Here is a 22,441-nt window from a genome sequence, read left to right on the forward strand (position 1 = left end):
GGAGGAGGTAAGCCTTTCTCTCACAGATAATAGTCTAATCTTAGCTTAGAATATATTAATGCTTTTATTCAAGTAAATAATGAATATCATGTTGACCTGGATCCAGCTCTGCTAAAATTATTGAGAGAGAGAGACAGAGACAGAGACACAGAGAGAGACAGAGGGACATACCTTAAAACAGCAGACTCTCCACCCCTCTTATGTACTGGAAAACTCAACAAAATTTAATCAAACAGCTAAGAATGGAACAAGGCACAAGCAGAGTGGGCACTGCCTTTGAGGACACTGTAGGGAGTAGGGTGATTCCAGAACTTTAGGGAAAGCAACAAAGACTAGAACAAATATGTGCAAGAAGTTCTAAAGGACAAAGTGAACTTATGAAAGATCAATATTCAATTCAATAAATCTGAAAAGTCTTTCATGAGTTAAACAAAATTCACTTCTGTCACCCAAGGTTCTGTGTGCATAGTGCACATTGCAGTCAGCTGAATACTTGGATAAGAGACATTTCAGTGAGGTATTATGTAGGTAGATTGTTTCTAGAGGGAGAATTATGAAATAAATGATCCAGAGCTCCACCATGAACTCAACCGGAATTGGTTATGGCAGAGTAAATGCAGAGGTGTGGAAACACTTGAGGCAATTGTCACTTGATTGATGACACTAAAGTTAGTAAAAATTAAGTTTTGGAAGTTAGAAACAAAACTTAAAATAATCTTTTGTAGATGTGGGAATTGGACAGGTTGGTAATGATATAATAAAACTACAATATAAATAAGAAATTTTCAAAATGACAGCTCTAAGTATTGACTATTTGTATTAGATGACACTTGTTGGTTATCATCCTACATTAGGAAGGGAGTTTGAAATGCCCAGATGACATCATCTCTGCTTCTCAACTGTGATACTGTAAGTGGGAGAGGGAAGGTATTAATCACGTGACTAGTTTAAGCAAGATAACAAGATGCTGGAGTAGCATATGAGCTCTGCAAAGATGAATGTCTCCTGTAGTATTAAAGAGTAAGCTGAAAAGTAAGAATATGGCAGCAAATTAAAGCACATTTAAAAAGACATAGGGAAGCAAAAGACACAGTGAAACAAGGGCATGGTGATACAATAAAGAGAAGGAGCAGACAGATGTTGAATTTTGCTAGGATTGGGGAAAAGGAAGAGAAGAATTAGTTCATTTGTCAGTTATTAACAGTAGAAATGCATTTCTTTGATGCAAACAAGTGCCAAAGAGACCAATATAATCTCTTGAGCATTTTTAATGCTTTAATAATATACTTGTAAATATTTTAAAAGACGTAATTTGTTGTAAAACATCTGGCCAAGTAAATTTGGATTCAATTTTCTTAAACTATATCAAGCATATTAGAAAATATTTCAAGAAATATACAACTATAGTCAAGTTCCTAAATAGTTTTGTTTTACCTCTTGGATAACTGCTAAAGGAAATGGTAGTTTAAAAAATCTAATCATTAAAATGCTGGTATGATTCACATTTTAAAGATGGGAACATTATTAAATAATATGAACATGACTTTTTTCAATTTTCAGCATGGGTCCCTAAGTACCTCTAGATTGATTTGTGAAGCTGGAAAAAAAATAACACCACCACCTTCTTTAACTCCAATACTCAAACTGATAAAAAATTGCAACAATCTCAAAACAGGCTGGAAAATCCATGGCCGTAGAAAGAAAAGAATCAGGAAATACAGCCAAAAACCTAATACATTAGCCATCAAAGTTAAAAGATCATTCATCAAATGTAAAGGAAGAGTAGATAAAAGATTTGTCATATGAAAAAAGACAGGCTTTTGAAAGAAAGGGAAATTAGCAGATGACACTGTGTAGAGTGTCAAAGACAAATAATCCGATAACTAAAAATAGTGATTTCAAGTTATTTCCTAAATGAATATTGGTAGTATATTTATTTATATAATATATATGATGTATGTGCATGGATTTACTCTCATTTCTGAAAAATCTAATGCTATGCATTAATGATTCAGAACACTAATAAATTGTCATCCTAGGTGGTATACCTGTAGAAACAAACTTTTTCTTTTACTTATAACATTTCATTATTATAATTAAAGCATTATGAAGCATTAATATAATTTTAATTTTACTCTCATTATTCAAGGGCATATAGAAAATCTTTTGTGTAGAGAGGGCCAGATGAACAGTTTTACCTGAATTTATCTTTTTTAGGTGTCATAAAAAAATATTGTCTGATGTCAAGCATAAGCACCAACATCTGTATTAGAGGACAGAGACCTTTGGTTAGGTGGCGGAGGGCAGGTGGGGACACCAAGATGGTGGAAAGAAGGTGGGCACAAATTGATATCAGAAAAACAGAAGCTCTTTAGCTTTGGATGATAACTTTAGCTTAATTTCTTCATGTAGAAAATGAAGTCAATGAGATTTAAGGAACTTACAATTTAACAAACTACCAGACTAATACCATGTGGCTTTTTTTCCCAACAGGTAAATATAATCTTAATATTCACTTTGTATCATGCTTTGGAAATAGTTAACCCAGATTGAATATTTGACCTGTGAAATGTTGATTTGCAAATTAATATGCTGAATATATAATATATACATATATATATATATATAGTATATTCCAAAAGAAGTCGTGATTATTTTGTCAAGCTGAAAAGCAAACTTAAAATACTACAGATTTATTTGAAAAATGAAGTTCATATGATAAACATGAATAAAATTACTCTGCAAGAGCTACTTACTTCTTTGGATATATCAGTGGATTGTCATAATGACATGGCATCATACATACCCTTTATGACCATGTCTGAGATATCTCAGTGTGATTCCCATTCAGATGTTTTCCTATGGTGAAACCATATGTCATACAGACTTTCCATATAATTGGCCTAGACAAGCTGGTCAACATGTTTCCATAATATGTAAATCCACCTTTGACTCATTTAAGACAACTAATTACTAGAAATGAGAAGCATGGTGATTTCCAATATATCTGGAGAAGAATATTCTGGGTAAATTGCTTCCCATGAATTTTGCCTCATAAATTAAGAGTGTTTTAAAATTTTCCTAAGAGAGTTAAATGAGGAATATGATTGAGACTCTAAAGAAACTCCATTCTATCAAGTACATTAATAAGGTATTCAAAAATATATCAATCTTCCTCTGTGTTTGTGTCAAATAGGTATTAATAGTTTATTAGATATGACTTAAAATAAGGACAGAAGTTTAGGTACTCTTAAATTTTGCAATTTTTTAATACTTCAAAAAATTAGAGGTCATTCATATATTATAAAATTAGTTTTATTGTGCATTTTAACAGTTTTAATGCGCTTATGTTAAATTCATTCACTATTAACTTCATTGCTGTGCTCATTTTAAAGCAATCATAGATGTATATAAAGACATTTAATAGCATGCCTCTTTTTTCCTGTTTTGAGATTTGTTTTTCAGAACAAATAGTAACATGTCATGCAGCTATAAAGAAAATAAAAAAGGCAAAAAGAGCATTTCTGCACAGCACTTCAAGGTAATTTGGAAAGTCACAGGTTCATCATATAAATAATGGCTTCTGAGATTTGATCCTTAGAGTTTCATAAAAATAAATTGCTTTTCAATAGTTAGTGCTGAAGCATTCATTAAGAGAATGAATTCTAGACACAAGATGAGTTAAGTGCTACATAGAAATATTTTTAAAGGTACATGATAAATGGCAAACATTAACGACCTGATTTGATTTTGTATAATCTTTCAAGAGTCTTAGGAATAAACTTATTGTGCTTATGACTGTTAAGTGTGTTTCTGAGGCATAAGAAATGGTCATTTCTCCATTTTTACCTTTCCCTGACTGTGCTAACAATAGCTGTACAACTTCAAGCTACTTGACTTCAGGGAAAAGTGCTATGCAGCATCAGGATTAGCTCCAAGATGAAAGCAATATTTATTAGGGTCATAAATGCTAAAATGGCCCATGTTTACTACTTAATCTCAAGATTAAAGGTGTTGACAAAGATGGTTACTATGTTTTTTAAAAAGATGGCTTCTACTTATGACAAGTAACAACCAGCGTGTTATATGTAATAATTATGTTTTAATGTGATCTTTTCAGGTCCAAATAATGTGAAATCTTTCTTCTCATTTTTAAAGAAGGAGTTATGGTGGTGGTAGTTGGTGGGGGGTGATTTTGAAAATTGTCAGTTACCCGCTAAACAGTTAGAAAGTGACCTTCATACTTGCTACTGATGGACCGCTAAATTTATCATTTATCAGTGCACTCTGGAGTAATGTGAAATTTCCACAATGGGCTATCAGTAACTCAGCTGACCTCGGTAGGATATTACAAGAAATTCTTTATCACACTTTGAAGGATAGCAGAGTGCTGTAGTATTCTGAACTCGAACACTAAAAAGAGGCAAAAGCACTTGCACTGCCCCTTTGATCTGACATTACTTTAAAAAAGTAAAACTAGAAAATAGCTTCCTTATTTTTCCGCAGAGATCTGTCTAGTTGCTCACAAAGTATTGGCTTTCACCTGATGCCACAGTCAGCCTTCAGTGAATTAAGTACAGAGCCTGAATCCCAGCTTTCTAGTCTCTCGTTGTAACTAAAAAATTCCGCAATCTCTCTCCCCTGGCATTGCAGTCTTCCCTTCCTTGCATTGCCTTGCTTTCCTTATAACAAATTCTCTGTGACTGATAACGCAAAGCAAAAAGCAAAGTAAAATGGGAAAAGAACAGTATAAATTTTATCTATCTTGTTGCTTTTTTAGAAAAATCACAGATCAATCCACTGGGGTACACATAGTTGGAAATTTCACTTCAAAGTATGGAATTTATGGCATTTCATGATTTTGTCCTCCATTTTGAAGGTATTTGGGATAAAAGGTGACATATGAAAATAAATTGAAGGCAATTCATCTTGATAACTATATCCTTGATTGTCCTGGTAAGAAAATGATGTTTAATGTTATGATTAGAATATTTTCTATAATGGTATGATCATTTCATTTCCTGTTAGAAAAGGTAAGAAAATGTTCTTGTATATGCTGTCAAACATTTCAATTTTCTAAGCTATGTTCTGAGGCATTTTGATTTCATTACCTTAATTTGAGAATATGATATGTATAATATGATCTAAGTATACACACTCTAGGAGATGAAATTTGTTTAATTTTCATTTTAACTAAATTAATGTGACTTTACTTCCTTCTTCTGATAATTACATAAACCTCCTCATGTGGGTTAAAAAACGTGAAAGAACTTTAACTTCAGGAATAGGAGTATAAAGTAGGACCTAATGCAGGTGCTGAAGGTTGGAGTGGTGAAGATGATGAAGTTAAAGTGATTGCTTTTGGAAGAAGGGGAACTTCCTACATTCTAAATAAAATAGAAAACCTCTCTCTTTTAACTTCATGGTGATAAAATCATGATAATAATTATAAATGATAAAAAATACCAGACTTCTTTTCCAGAAAAATAACCTACTTTCCAGCTAAATTCTTGCTAATTGTGCATGACAGAGTTAAATAGCTTTATAGACCTTATGCATAAAAAGTCAACATTTCAGTAGCTAGCTGAAGACTACACATACGACAATAAAAGCAAAAAAGTGTGATCATAATAGAACATCCCAAGCATAATCTAAGTGTTTTAAGCTTAGCCTTAAAAACACTTACTTAGCCTATACTAGCCTACCAGATTTCCCCATTTCACAGATGAAATAATTAATGTTGTTTTAGTTAAGAAACTTATCATTATTACAGGAAAGTAAATTATGGAGCCAGGATTCAAACCCAAGCAATCAACCAGCAAGATTCATTGCCATTTTGAACTATGCACATGTAATCTGTGAGTTTTTCCAGAGGACATTTGGGGGTATCTTATAATTTGATGAACCAAGTTTACACCTTTCAGCATTGAGATTCCCAATTAAGTAGTTGGGCTTCTGTTGCAGAAGTCTTCAGGCAGAGTTAATGCTTTTTAAGTTGGGGTTTAATATTATTTTCCCAGATAACTCTATTTAGAATAAAATAAGATTCTAAATGACAACTAGAGATGGTAGAGGAAATGCAGAAAACAGACAGGGATTAAAATTTTTATCAGAATTGAAACTAGAGAGATTTTTCCCCAGCATCCTAGTTCAAGTTAATCAAGAAATTTACCCAAAATAGAATACCAGAGTTTGGTGGCAGTACTGTATTTTGCAAAGTGAGATGGTAGACAGATACATGACTTGTAAATGCCCTGGACCCTCTCCAGAGCATCCTGTTTGAACCTTGAAAAGCAACATTAGACCAGAGTTCACAGCCCAGGGCACCTAGAGCTCTTTTCCGTGTTGTAGCATGAGTGCAGTGCACACACTAGCAGAGGGAAGCCGAGTCCCCAAGTGGAATTTCTTCAAGGGGGCGGGGGTTTCTCATGTTTGAGGAAGTTAGTAATGGAAAGACACCATTCAAAAACAGTCAGTTCTTTAAAAATATGAATGTTTATTAGAGATTCATCACTCAAGGGCCTGCGATTTCAAAATATACTTTATGAAGATCTCACACTATTAGCCCATTGGTCAAGTTCAGTCTATAGAATTACTTTATTTTGACTCCATAGTACTATAAGCTATATTGAAATGATTTCTCATTTTAAAAATTTTCACATACATATATGGATGGCAAGTATTTTATTAGGAATTAATGAAGGTAATGCATTTCTATATAACAAGAATTAACATCATTAGGGTTCAATATTATGTCTGCAGCCATGAAACCTAACATTCCCACACATAGTTTACTTTACACATTATTGTTAACTGCCAGCCACTTGGGCTTTTAAGTCCAACCTTGTCAGTATCTGCTTCTCATTTCATTTCTACTGATGATGTTAATACTGGAAATGACCTCTATACTTGGTTCATCAAATTATAAGATACCCCCGAATATCCTCTGGAAAAGCTCACAGATTACATGTGCATAGTTCAAGACGATAATGCATCTTGCTGGTTGATTGCTTGGATTTGAATCCTGGCTCCATAATATACTTTCCTGTAACAATGATAAGTTTCTTAACTAAAACAACATTAATTATTTCATCTGTGAAATGGGGAAAACTGGTAGGCTAGTATAGGCTAAGTTTAGGCTAATATGAAGTGCAGGTGTACGCATGTGTGTGTGTGTGTGTGTTATAGTGATCCTCTATACATATATATATACACATGGATTCTGCAATCCAAGAGTCAATGAACTGTGGATTTAAAATATTTGAGAAAATGAAAGAAACTGCACCTGTATTGAACATGTACAGATTTTCATTACCCCCTAAACAGTATGGTAAGTGACTATGTTAATATGCTGAATATTTTAGTTTTAAGAAAAGTATCACAGTAAAAAAAATTTCCCCTTCAAAATACTCTCTCTTTTTCCCTGTCTTGCTTAAGACACACATATTCTATCATTCTCGCCACTCTCTGAAGCTGTTCTGGAAGTCCTCTTTTGTATCTTACAAGGTGTGATCAGATAGATGGGGAGTGCTGCTTGAGAGAGCCACCCAGTGGGAAGGCAGGCTTGTGAGGCCATTACACACGGTCCTCACCCACCTCCCTTCACTGGATCTGGCATTGTGCAGCTTCTGGCTCTTTCCTCAAAGTTCAAATGACCATGAAAGGTAATCATTTTGAATCTATCAAGGTAGGACATTGAGGCAGATATTTCATCTCAATTAAAGACACTCACAAAAGAGGACTTCCAGAACCACTTCCAAAAGTGGCAAGAATGATGGGATAAGTGAGCTTTAAGCCAGGGGCAATATTTTGAGGGGGGGGTTAAGAGCAATATGTCTTTTAAAGTGATCATTCTTTTTCATTTAAACATTCACTATATTTTTCGATCAGACCTTAAACATTGTGTTAGTTATTATAACTAAACCAGAGATGAGTCAAAATAGAAGAAAGAGATGCATAGAGTATATGCAAATACTATACCATTTTATCTAAGAGTCCTGAGCATGGAAAAGTTTTGGTATCCACTAGAGGGGGCAGGGATCCTGAAACCAACCCCCTAGGAATAGGAGAGATAACCATATATGCATTCGTACATTATGTATCAATTTGGTATCATTACGATTGTTCCCCACTTTCAGATGAAAGTTGTAATCTTCCATTCTAACTTGAGTTCATACTAATATTTGCAGATAATTCAACAAAGTACCTGCCATATTATGAGCCCCAATGTTCTCAGGGATATAGCTTAGTTGTTTATTTGTTTGCTTGTTTACTTGTTAATTAACTATACTAAGCAACTCTACAATGACTAAAGACCTGGACAATCAGTAGCAGGATTAATCTGTTACAGCAATACCTATGTTAATATCCCTAGAAGAAAGGAAGCATGCCATATAGGATCTATGTCAGGGTCAAAACTAGGACATCCTGTTAACTAGGAGAGTTTTAAATGGTTTAGGCAAATAAATGTTATTAATATTTTCTACTGTGATACTTATTTCCATACTATTCTAGGATTGAACTTATGCCTTTTTGAACAATCTGAAGTCAATTACATTCTTTTGGGGGGGGGTTACCAGGGGTCGAACTCAGGACCTTGCACTTGTGAGGCATGTGGCGGAACCACTGAGCTAAATCCCCAGCCCAAATACATTCTTTTTTTTTAAACAGAAACAACAGGAGCCAAAGTAGTATCAGTAAGGCAGTGATCTGCAGAAGCATTTGCCTTTGGAACTGAAAAAACCCATAGAGTCTGGCCGTTCTCACTCAAGGGCTGGGCAGTCAGCCCATCTGACACTGTTCTCATTTTGACAGTAAAACCTGCCATCTAACCCAAGTAAAATGGCAAGTCAGGTAACAAGAGCTCTGTAACCCTAGGGAGGGGATTTCTTAGAAATGGAATCACACAGAGCTTCTTTCTTGTATACTCAGACAAGGACAAAAATTGCGACAAATTAATTAATTAATTGTTTTCTTATATGAAAAGCTATGCTGCAACAGGCCTTGTCTCTAACAAAAAGCTGGTTTGAACACAGAAAACGGAAGTCCTAGAAAAACGTTTGACAAAAACAGTTGCTTGAGTAGCTCCTCACAAATGCAATGTGAAAACCCTATCTTGCAATTTCTTTTCCTTTTTCTTTTTTTCTTAAATTCTTTTATTGGTAAATTGTAGGTAGACAACACAATTACATTTCTCATTGGGAATTGTACCTTTAAATGATGCATCTTGGTTCTTATTTTTTCCCCATTCCTAGCCCTCCCTTCACCCCCTCCACCCTGCTCTATTTACAAAGACTTTATTTCCATTTTCTCCATTTCTCATCATTTTTCCTTTCCCTTCTTTCCTTTCCCCTGACCCTCCCACTTCCCCTACCCCTTTGGACCTTTTCTTCCTATTTTCAATTATTGATTATTCATTCTAATCATTGGTACATTTTAGGTATACAATATAATGACATTCATCATTGGAAATTTGCACCTTTACATAATCTCTCTTGGTTCTTATTTTTCACCCTTGCCCAGCCCTCCCTTCAACACCTCCATCCCTCCCTATTTACAAAGATTTTGTTCCTATTTTTCCATTTTTTCATATTAATTCCATTCCCTTCTTTTCCCTTCCCTACCCCTCCTACTTCCTTCTCCTTTGCCCTTTTTCTTCCTATTTCACATTACCTATTATACATTTTAGTCCTTATTAACACTTTCAGTTTCTCACATCAGAGAAAGTATTCGGTATTTATACATGTGAGTCCTATTTATTTCACTTAAGAGTATGGCCTCAATGTGCATCCATTTAGCTATAAATGTCTCTAATTTCTCATTTTTTATGGCTGAGTAGTACTCCATTTTATAAAAAACCCCACATTTTCTTTATCCAGTCTCCAGTTGATGGGCATTTGGGCTGTTTCCAAGTTTTAGCTATCACAAACTGTGCTGCTATGAACATGGGCACACATATATCACTGTGGTATGATTCTTTTAATTCTTTGGGGAAGATCCCCAGCAGTGGAATAGCAGGATCAAATGGGACTTCCAGTCCTAGTTCTTTGAGGTATCTCCATAATGATTTCCACAGTGGTTGCACCAGTCTGCACTCCCACCAGCAGTGGAACAGTGTTCCTCTTTCCCCACAGCCCTGCCAGCATTTGTTATTGGTTGATTTCATGATAGCAGCCATTCTTTCTGGAGTGAGGTGGAATCTCAGCATTGTTTTCATCTGCATCTCTCGAATGACCAGTGATGTTGAACATTTTTTCATGTATTTATTTGCTATTTCTACTTCTTTGTCTGAGAAATGTCTATTCATTTCAGATGCCCATTTTTGGATTGGATCTTTAAATTTGGGAGGTCTATTTCCTTAAGTTCTTTATAGATTCAGGACAGTAGACCTTTGTCTGAGGAAAAGCAGGTGAAGATTTTTTCCCACATTGTGGGTTGCGTCTTCACACTGTTGATAGTTTCTCTTGCTGTGCAGAAGCTTTTTAATATGAAGAGGTCCCACTTGTTGATTGTGCTACATCACAGGCAACTGCACTTTTGTTCATAAAATCTTTTCCTACACCAATGTCTTCAAGAGTTCTACCTAACCTCTCTTTCGGGTGATTCAGCGTTTCTATTTTAATATTTAGATCCTTAATCCGTTTCGATTTTAGTTTGGTAAGTGCTGAGAGATATAGGTCTAGTTCTAATCTTTGGCAAGTTGAAACTCAATTTTTCCAGTACCATTTATTAAAGAGGCTATCTTTCCTCCAGTGAGGGTGTTTGGCTCCTTTATCGAAGATGAGATGGCTGAGTGTGTCTGGCATTGTTTCTGTATCTTCTAATCTGTTCCACTGGTGATCAGGTCTGTTTGTTTGCCAGTACCATGCTGTTTTTATCACAGTAGCATTGTAGTATAGTTGCAGGTTGGGGATTGTGATACTCCCTGCCATGTCTCTGCTACCTAGAATTGCTTTTGCTATTCTAGGTCTCTTCTTGTTCCAAAAGAATTTTTGGATTGTTTTCTCAAGGTCCATGAAATATGCTGCTGGGGTCTCAATTGGAATTGCATTGAATCTATATAGCGGTTTTGGAAGTATAGCCATTTTCACTATATTAATCCTTCCTACCCAGGAGCAGGGGATGTCTGTCCATTTTCTGATATCGTCTTCAATCTCTCTTTTCAGAGTGCTATAATTTTCAGAGAAGAGGTCTTTGATTTCTTTTGTTAGGTTGATTCCTAGGTATTTCAGTTTTTTGGATGCTATTGTGAAAGGAATTGTTTGCCCTATTTCTCTCTCAGTGAGTCTGTCATTTGTGTAGAGGAAAGCTATTGATTTTTGTGTGTTGACCTTGTAACCAGCTACTTGACTGAATTTGGTTATTAAGTCTAGAAGACTTTTGGTGGAGTTCTTGGGGTCTTCTATATAAAGTATCATGTCATCTGCAAATAATGACAATTTGACTTCTTCATTTCCCATCTTTATTCCTTTTATTTCATTCTCGTCTAATTGCCATGGCTAATGTTTCCAAAACTATATTGAACAAGAGTGGTGATAGTGGACATCCTTGTCTTGTTCCTGATTTTAGTGTGAAGGATTTCAGTTTTTGACCATTTAGTATGATATTGGCTGTTGGTTTTTCATAGATGGCTTTTATCAGTTTGAGGTAGAGACCATCTATTCCAATTTTTTGTAGGGTTTTTATCATAAATGCATGTTGGATTTGGTCAAATGCTTTTTCTGCATCTATGGAGATAATGATATGGTTTTTGTCCTTGGCTCTATTGATATAGTGTATTACATTGATTGATTTGCATATGTTGAACCATCCCTGCATCTCTGGGATGAATCCCACTTGATCAGGGTGTATGATCTTCTTGATGATCTTCTGCATTCTATTTGCCAGTATCTTATTAAGGGTTTTTGCATCTGTGTTCATTAGTAAGATTGAACTATAGTTCTCCTTTTCTGTTGGGTCTTTCTCTGCTTTGGGGATCAAGGTGATGCTTGCTTCGAGGAATGAATTTGGGAGTATTGCTTCCCTTTCAATTTCATTGAAGAGTTTAAACAGTAGTGGCAGTAGTTCCTCTCTAAATGTCTTGTAGAATTCAGCAGTGAAGCCATCAGGGCCCGGGCTTTTCTTAGTTGATAAGCTTTTAATTACATTTTCAATTTCATTGGTTGATATTGGGTTGTTCAGAATTTTTAGGTCTTCTTCATTCAACTTTGGTAATTCATATGTATCTAGGAATCTGTCCATTTCTTCTGTGTTGTCCATCTTATTGGCGTATAGGTTCTGGAAGAAGGTATTGATGATCCTCTGGATTTCTGCAGGGTGCCTTGTAATTTCACCCTTTTCCTTCCTAATTGCATGGATTTGGGCCTTTTCTTTCCTTTTTCTGATAAGGTTGGCTAAGGGTTTGTCAATTTTGTTGATTCTTTCAAAGATCCAACTCTTGGCTTCATTGATATTTTTGTATCATTCTATTAGTCTCCGTTGCATTGATTTCTCCTCTGATCTTTACAATTTCCTCCCTTGTATGAGCTTTGGGGTTTTCCTGCTCTTCTTTTTCTAGACACTTGCAGTTCAGCATCAGGTTGTTCAATTGGGTTCACTCTGTTTTCCTCATATATGTATTCACTGCTATGAGTTTGTCTCATAATGCTGCTTTCATTATGTCCCATAGATTCCAATATGTTGTATTGTCATTGTCATTTTTTTGAACATTTTTTCATATGTTTATTTGCTGTTTCTACCTCTTTGTCTGAGAAATGTCTGTTCATTTCAGATGTCCATTTTTGGATAGGGTCTTTAAATTTGGGAGGTCTGATTTTTTTAAGTTCTTTATAGATTCTAGATAGTATACCTTTGTTAGACACTGATTTAAAAGTGATGGATTCTACATCCATTGATTCATGCCTAACAGGTGTAGCATCATCTCTGCTTGGGAGAACAATGAGTCTGTCTTATTTTCTTCAACACCTGTAGGTTCTCTTGATTTCCGTGATTTCTCCTCGCCTTTTCTTGTTTTCTGTTTTTCTTATGCTTAGTTCCTTTGCCATCTCCAGGAACACTTTCACTGTCCTTCTCTTTAGTCTTTGTACTATCCTTCCGGTTATGACTCTACCTTGTTGAAAGCTTCTCTGGATAATTGCCACCTATATTTCAACTTCTATGACTTTGTCCAACATAATCTTCTCTGTGACCTCCTATGAAGGGTGAATTCCTCACATTAACAGGTAAAAACCTCTCTGGAGAAAAGTTCTCTCTGTTTTTGGAGGGTCTAGGCTGTGCTCCAGCAGCATACGCTTTATAGTATTTTTCATACCACTCTCTATATTTTCTCTCCTGATAACACTCTTTTTCCAATGGATCTCTAATATCCACATTCCTCCCATAATATGCTTTCATGTCATAAGGTGGTAGAACTTCTCTGTTTCTATTTAAATGTTCACATTCAGTTTCTCCTTGAGGGACATTACGTTTGTTGGGAGATTGTCCCCTAAATGCTTGAGGAGATCTTGATCATGAATGATAGCAGCTATATGGGGTGACCTTGACCTAGATCGATGATATCCGTGGGATCTAGACTGAGATCGGTAATTGTGACTCTTGCCTCTGCCTCTTCTGGGTATGGAGGTGATCGTGAATAGGAACAAGAATGTGAGCGGCTGAGTGATTGAGAGTAAGAGTGTGAGCGTGTTGAACCAGATCTTGATTTAGAGTAAGTATAGGGACTTCTTGAATATGATGACCCACTATAGGGAGATTTAGAACTGGAAAATGAGCACCTTTTGAGTCTTTTTGTATTCCATCAATTCCTTAGCAAAATCATTTGTAAACTCATCTAGCTTGGAGTTTTTCTTTTCCTTTTCTTTTAGTCGGCACTGTTCTCAATAGAATTCCTTCCTGGACAATGGTGGTGCTTGTGTTGTTGGGATGGTATTTGAATGACTTGTCATTGTCATTTAATTGAAGGAACTGTCTGATTTCTTTAATTTCCTCTGTGACCCATTGGTTATTCAGAAATGTGTTGTTCAATTTCCAAGTGTTCATGAAATTTTTCATTTCTTTTGCTATGGATCTCCAATTTCATCACACTATGGTCTGATAACATACAGGGGATAGCTTCAATTCCTTTGCACTTACTTAAACATGTTCTGTGTGTGAGTATGTGGTCTATTTTGGAGAATGACTCATGTGCAGCTGAGAAGAATGTGTATTCTGATTTTGTGGGGTGGAAGACTCTGTAAACATCTGTTAAGTTCATTTGTTCAAGAGTTCGATTGAGCTCTAGTATTTGGTTACTTATTTTTTGTCTAGTTTATCTATCTATTTGTGACAGTGGGGTGTTGAGGTCCCCCATTTCAATTGTATTAGTGCATATATGACCTTTCATGTCCATTAGTATTTGTTTTATATTGTTGGGTGCACTAGTGTTTGGTGCATAGATATTTATGATTGTCATCTCTTCCTGTTGGATTGTTCCCTTTACAAGGATGTAGTGTCCTTCTTTGTCTCTCTTAATCAGTGTTGGTTTGAAATCTACTTGATCTGCAAAGAGGATAGATACTCCTGCTTTTTTTTTTTTTGGTACCAGAAATCGAACTGGGGACCTTGCACTTGTGAGGCAGGTGCCAGCACCACTGAGCTAAATCCCCAGCCCCACTCCTGCTTTTTTTGGGTTCCTGTCACATGGAGCATTGTTTTCCACCCTTTAACTTTCAATCTGTGTGTTTCCTTTTGAATTAAGTGTGTTTCTTGTATGCAGCATATTGTTGGATTTTGTTTCTTGACCCATTCTGCCAGTCTATTTCTTTTGATTGTTGAATTGAGACCATTAACTTTTGTGGTTATAACTGAAACATATTGACTTGTCATTGCCATGACTTTTTCTTTTTGTTGGGTTCTCCCCCTTTACATTTAATTTCTTGTCATACCAGATGGGCTCATTCTGCTTTACTTCCTGGGGTTGTGATCCTCAATGTCTGTTCCTAGGATATTGTGTAAAATTCTTTGGAGTGCTGGTTTGGTATTCACAAAGTTCCTAAGGTGCTCTTTATCATGAAAGTATCTTATTTCTCCATCAATTTTGAAAGATAGTTTTGCAGGGTACATCAATCTGGGTCGGAGGCTGTTTTCTTTTGGGACTTTGAATATGTCACTCCAAGCTCTTCTTGCCTTGATGGTTTGTGTTGAGAAGTCTGCTGTGATTCTCATGGGCTTTCCTTTGTGATTTATTTCTTTTCTCTAACTTCTTGTAGAATTTTGTTCCTCTTTTGAGTTTCTGTAATCTTAACAATTATATGCCTATGTGTAGATTTTTTTTTTGATCAAGGCTATTTGGAGTCCTATATGCCTCACTTATCTGTATGTCAAGTTCTTTTCCCCTGCTTGGGAAGTTTTCTGCCATTACTTCTGTGAAGAGGTTTTTTATGTCATCTGCACTCTCTCGTGTTTCTTCATTGACTCTGATCAGTCACGTTATTCTTCTTTGCATCATCTAGCAGCTGCTGGATTGATTTCTCATATTCCCTTATAATTTTGAATCAATTTTTCTTTTCCTGGTCATTAATTGCAATCTTATCTTCTATATCTGAAATTCTGTCCTCACATTGGCTCATTCTGCTCTGTAGACTTTCAATGGAGTTTTTCATGTCCTGGAAATCTATTTGCATCTGTTTTATGGATTCCAGTTGTTTCCTATGTTGGGATTCCATAATGTTCCTCTGCTCCTCTCTAGATTTATTAATCATGTCTTGCACTAGGAGCACAATTTCTCCTGTTATCTGAGAAATTATTTCTGATTTCATTTTTTCCAGATCCCCTTTTGTTGCCAGTTCAGTGTGTCCAGGTGGTTGAGTATCAGAGTGTTCCATCTCATTTCCCTTTGGCATTGCTGTAGGTGATTTGGAAGTTTGGTTTTGAGACTTATTTACAGGTTTTCTCATTTTGACTTGGGGGGAAGGGTGGGTGCTGCTGGCGCCTGTGTGGCTCACCTCCTCTGAGCTGGGACAGGTAGGCCAGGGGCCAGGAGTGGTGGTAGGGATGGTGGCCCAGAAGCCTCTTCCTCTGGGCCAGGAGTGGCGGGACAGAAGGCGGCCTGGAAGCCCCTTCCTCTGGGCTCTGGAATTTCTCATTAATCTAATTACAATAACAGAGTTCATGCTAGATGCAGAGCACTTATCTAGGAAGAGTTTGATGACCTTTCATTTTCCCCTCACTAAATCCTGTTTTCCTGATATTACCTTCCATTGTTTGACTTTTTATGGCCCACCTATCAAGAATAAGTAGATAAGCCAATAGACAAAGCAAACACACAAAATTTAAAAATTCATAAGAATGATTATGATGTTTCAAATACCTATTAAGTGCTAAGTACTCTGATAGTGTGATTTACACTTTCTAAATGTGATATTCATTTAAATCATCTTATGGGGGCTATGTACTTCTATCATCTTCATTTTGTTGATATGGAAACTAAGACCTACAAGACTTTTAAAACTCTTTTTAGTATGGAAAGCTCATATGTGGCATAGGTAAGACCTAAATGCTTGCAGTTTGACACTAGACCATGGCTTCTCAACCAGTACTCACATTATTACATTTATTATTTTATTTAGTATTGTACACAATATGACTGTGAACCTTCTAGAGAAGTCCAGAGGAGTTAACTCACTTATCCATTAGTAGCAGTGATTCAAAGCTCTGTTTGCTCACATAAAGGCTAATCATTTCCCTTAAACCACATTTCACAATAACTATACAATATGTCAACATGGATCTATGATGTCATTCAACATGCACCATAAACAGCACTTTCAAATGAATACAGGAACCACATGCTCTAAGTGAGAAATCCTAAGGCAAAGACAGTTCAGAAAGTGGGTTTTCAAAACACTGAAGGGCCTGCATATTCTGAGTGTTTAGCATTCCTTGTAGCAGGACCAGAATGCATAAAAGCACTGCTTTACAAGAGAACAGGTTTTTCCAGACTCAATGAGAATTGAAGGCTGCTTGAGAAATACTATGCACAACTTGGCAGAGAGGGTGGTATTTTGAAAGGCACTTAGATGCTAGTCTCACTGCAGAATGTTAACTTAACATCTAAATGTGCTTAAACACTGTCTTACCATTGAGGCACATTTCTGAACTGGAGCACTGGACCCAATGTCTAAGTTAAAGCTGCTACTAAATATAATACTTGTAACTGAAGATGCTGAGAATGTTTAAACAAAGAATTATTTGTTTGAGTATCCTACATGATTGTTATGTGCCCAGTTCATAATGTACCGTGTGCCGCCTCAGGACACTTTCGTTCACAATGGATATTTAAGCAGTTCTCTCACATGATGCAGTTATGGGCTATATTTGTCCTTCTAAAATAAAGTTGTCTGTATTTGTTCTGATTGAATTCCACCACCATTCAATAAGACAATTCTTTCCACTTGCCCAGAGCCATTTGAAAATGCAATTTACCTGCAGCCTTTCTATTATAATACAAACAATATTACTGTGACTGCAAAATCATAGATAAAATAATGGATCAAATCATTCTCCTTTTTTTGGTCTTGTTTGTTGTCAAATTTAAATCAAGGTTTGTAATTTAATTCTGTGATTTTAGAAAGCATGACAATCTGATGCTATTCATTTGCTTTTTTTAATAAAAAAATTGTATTTACTTAGAAGCATTCAGAATGTCAACAAAACAGCTGCAACTTTTTTTTGCAATTACAGAGTGGTATTCGGTTAACAGAACAACATTTCATATAAGCTGCATCAGAGACAACTGAAGATGAAAAACTACCATCCCCATATATAACTAATTTGTGCTGTGCACCAACAAGAACCTGCTTTAAATTTCCATGCCAATTTACAACCCCCATACTGTACCAAGCAAGGTTAGTGGCTATTGAAATACCACCAGGACAGGGCTATCTAAAGACACATTTGGTAGTGTGTTAACTATACAAAAAAAGACACTGTACAGTTTAAAAATAAATCTTACACAGCCTTACATTTCAGTTTTTTTCTTTAAAAGGAGTGAGTTGTGTACAGGGGGGTTAAATGCTTTATAGACAAGAAAAAAAACTGCACTTGAACCAACTTATTCATCATCATCATCTTCTTCATCTTCATCCTCTTCATCTTCTTCCTCCTCCTCATCCTCTTCATCTTCCTCATCTTCTTCCTATTCCTTCTTTTTCTTGCTTTTTTTCAGCCTTGACAACTCCCTTTTTTGCTGCATCAGGTTTTCCTTTAGCTCAATAGGCAGCGATGTCCTTCCTTTTCATACTTTTCCTTCAGCTTGGCAGCCTTCTTCTCATAAGGCTGCTTGTCATCTGCTGCAGTATTATTCCACATTTCTCCCAGTTTCTTTGCAACATCACCAATGGAAAGACCAGGATGTTCTCCTTTGATTTGGGGGCAATACTCAGAATAGAACAAGAAGAAGGCCGAAGGAGGCCTCTTGGGTGCATTGGGATCCTTGAACTTCTTTTCTGTTTCTCCTTTAGGAGGAATATAGGTTTTCATTTCTCTTTCATAACGGGCCTTGTCCGCCTTTGCCATGTCTTCAAATTTTCCTTTCTCTTTAGCAGACATGGTCTTCCACCTCTCTGAGCACTTCTTAGAAAACTCTGAGAAGTTAATGGAAGCATCTGGGTGCTTCTTCTTGTGCTCCTCTCGGCAAGTTTGCACAAAGAATGCATATAATGACATTTTGCCTCTCGGCTTCTTAGGATCTCCTTTGCCCATGTTTACTTGTTTTCCTCAGCGAGGCAAAGAGTCACCCAGGGCCCGTCCGGCTCTCACTTGCCCCTACGCTGTCTCTATGGAGCTCAGTGTACTGCAATGGCTGTGAGAGCAGGAGCCAGATGCAGCCTCCTCACTCTCTCCGCTCTCTTCATTTGCTTTTAAATAAAATCACATTGATGAATATGTATTGGGAATTAGTTACTTCCAACTTTATGCAACATTGGTAGAACTCAATTGCTAACAATTAAGCCAAAAATAGAGACCAAAAACATTTAAAGAGACACAGAACACTCTAGAGGAAATGGCAAGGAGGGCCATAGCCAAAGCAGTCATCTCAGTAGTAAGTTTTCTAACAGGGTGATAAATATGTGCAGGCAAAAAGATAAAAATGTCCCATTGAGACACACACTTTCAGAGTTAGAAGACATGCCCTAACTGGATACCACCTCTGAGCCAGGTCACATACTCAGGTTTGGAGTTCTAAAAATGAACACTAAATATGTCTTCTGCCTAGGAGAAGCTTTTGGTTTGTGTCCTTTGAGTTGTACCTTGCTACTATTGTGAAAGAATTTCAAAATTCACTCTCATTTACCAGCTCTATCATTTGATGGGAAACAAAAACTTGGCACCAGAGTTTGCTCTGCCTGACTTCCAAATGGAGTTCCTTCTAGCTTTCTAAATTACTTGGCACTGAACAAGTCTCTCCTGCCAAAAAAGTGAATGGCTCAATATTTGCAACTAGGCACATCAACCCAATCCAGATTGAATATTAAATCAATTCAGATAAAGGGAGTCACCTGTACCTGGAAGGAAATCACTTATTATAAAAGATAATGGACTTGGGGGGAGAGAGAGAGAGAGAGAGAGAGAGAGAGAGAGAGAGAGAGAGAGAGAGAGAGGGAATTCTAAGTAGCCTTAGTCAGGTGAAATTTTATAGTAGATGTTGTTGATAGCTCCAGAAGGAACATATTGCCCTAACAAATATATTTAGAATAAAGTACATCACTCAAGCCTTTGAAAAATATATGAGTGACTCTCTGATGCAATATTTCTATTTTAGAGTATAATTAGGTTGATGGTAGCCCAACTGTTATTTTATGCAGGTGGAGAAAAGCAGAAATACCAGTTCTCTTCTAACTAATCAATTATTTGATTATTCCTTATACTCATTCATCTACCATCCATTCATCCATTTAGTGAAACATTCTTTTACTGAAGGCGTACAATGCATCAGAAACCCAGGATACTGAAGATAATGAAAGAGAACTATAGTCTTTTCTTGGAACATAGAGACTACTAGTAGAGAGTTATATGTAAATAATAATTTGTAATACAGGAGTACCTGCAGGTCTGTATTCTTTATGTCTTATGCATGTCAGATAAGAAAATGAACATTTTTATTATCTTGTAATGTGCACTCAAAAGACCTTCCCAGAGCCAGGGATTTAGCTCAGTGGTTCTGCTGCCTGCCTTGCAAGCGCAAGGTCCTAAGTTCGAGTTCAATCCGCAGTACCAAAAAAAGAAAAAGTCCTTCCCAGAGGCTCCTGCTTTGGCACTACCTGAATACAGCAAGATAGTAAGAAATTGTTACTTTCACCCTCAAAGATTACAGTGTGATATATAATAAAATTTCAATCAAATAAAGTTACATGAAATATTTTATAATACTCATTGTGTGGTATTATGTTGGTTCATGTAACGTTACATTTTTCTTAAAATTAAATATTAAAGTTATTTCTTCCATCCTTATTTAAAATTGTATACCAACAGTGGGCCAGGGATTTAGCTCAGTAGGTACGCCATCTGCCTCACAAGCAGCAGGACGCAAGTTCGATCGGCGGTACCAAAACAACAACAACAACAACAATAACAAACAAAAAAAATTGTATACCAACAATTAATAAAGCATGATTCTTAGAGCTTTAAATGCAATATTCTAGGTAATTTTATTTCTAAAACACATGGACATAGAGGATAATCTTATAATACTGATTCCAGAACTAGTATCTATATAACTTTGACCATATATCATGCCATGAAGAAAATCTTTCTGGTTTTTTATTTTTGTTTAAAGAGACCTTTTTGATTAAATACAGAGTTCAAAGGCTTGTTTTTTTGTGGTTTTTTGTGGTTTTTTTGGTACCAGGGATTGAACTCCGGACCCTGCGTTTGCGAGGCGGACGCCAGAACCATTGAGCTAAATCCCCGGTCCTCAACGGTTTTTAACACATGTATATATCCCTGTTAGAATGGCATAAACCACTGGTGGTGAACCGATGCCACGTGTGCTGCAGCGGGCTGTTTGATATCATTGCAGCTCTAAAAGGTTCACCATCACTGGGGCAGACCATTACTAACACTTGGTATTGTCCGTATTTTCTTTTTCCCTCTTTGTAGTCAGTGTGGAGTGGTTTGTGATTTGGATTTTAATTTGCACCAGTAGATTTAATTTTCTTCCATAATGGAAATATTTGCTCTCTGAAATGAACTATTAAGGAAATGAAGCAACAAGCAACAGACTGGCAAAAATACTAGCAAGCCATGTATCTGACAAGAGTTCACCATCCCATCAGAATATAGAAGAATTTGTTGTCAACCACCAAAACCTACTTCATGTTCTCTTCTGTAACTGATCCTCCTCCTCCAGTAACTCCCGAGAGCCCTTTAATCAAATTTAATAAAACTAGCTTAATTTAAAACAAGTAAATTGTTTGAATGGACAGTACATTAAAGATGACACACAAATGGCAAATAAGTTCATAAAAAATATATTCAGCTTCATTGGTTACTACAGAAGTATAGTTTACAATTACAGTGAGATGGGGCCAGGGGAATTAACTCAGTGGCACCACGCCTGCCTCGTAAGCACAAAGTCGTGAGTTTGATCCCTGGTACTAAAAAAAAAAAAGATTACAATGAGATGCTACTCCATAACTGTTCAAATGACAAAAGTTAAAATAAAATTTTAAAACTCTACAATACCAAGTTCTAGTGAAGATGCTGAAACTTGGTTTCATTTATTTGCTACTCTTTTAACCATCACCATCCACGTTGCCTGACATTTTCCTTTTCATAATATCACTTTGATCATATTTTTCATAAAAGTAATAAAAATTAGAATTAGAGTTATATATGTTTCTACTAGAGTTGAATCCCTTTACTTCTATATTATAATATTTTAGAAGACAATATGAATATGTCTCATTTGATCTCTATTAATTCATCCAAGTCCATTACAGCATCTGACACATAGCTAGCCCTGAATGAGTACATTCCACGATAGTGATTTCATACTTTCACTAATAAGAAAAATCAAAGTCCTTCTCAATATCAATTCCCATACTTAGTGGTAGAGGTACTATCGTTCACTCTATTTCTTTCTATCTATCTTTGTATCTCTCTATCTATGTATCTCTTTCACAGACAGAAACAATAAGCAAAGATTGAAAGAAAATTAATACAAACTTGATTTGAATTGAAGCTTATTCTCCTTACTATTAACTTAAAATAATATTAATCACGCAAAAGATGGAGAGGTAAAATTGCAGTGAGTGTGTTCTAAAATCCTGAATAAAAAATATGTTTTGTAATATCTAGGCTCTACAGTAAAGTTATGCATAACTAACAAGCCAGAAATGGAGAATATGAAAATATTTCAGAAGACTAAACCAAGACAACAACAGGAGAGAAACAGAAATACAGA

The 22,441-nt window shown here is 36.1% G+C and overlaps 1 long non-coding RNA gene and 1 pseudogene across 3 annotated transcripts in view; one reads left to right on the forward strand and one right to left on the reverse strand.

Moving 5' to 3' along the window:
- Nucleotides 1-22,441, forward strand: part of LOC110344840 (uncharacterized) — a 122,425-nt gene that overhangs the window by 93,512 nt on the left and 6,472 nt on the right. The window lies entirely within an intron of this gene.
- On the reverse strand, nt 18,074-18,788 carry LOC101697928 (high mobility group protein B1 pseudogene; annotated as a pseudogene).

The sequence above is a fragment of the Heterocephalus glaber genome, unplaced genomic scaffold, assembly GCF_053883595.1.
Source record: "Heterocephalus glaber isolate CG9 unplaced genomic scaffold, H.glaber_assembly_v1.0 deba00001773, whole genome shotgun sequence".
NCBI lineage: Eukaryota > Metazoa > Chordata > Mammalia > Rodentia > Bathyergidae > Heterocephalus > Heterocephalus glaber.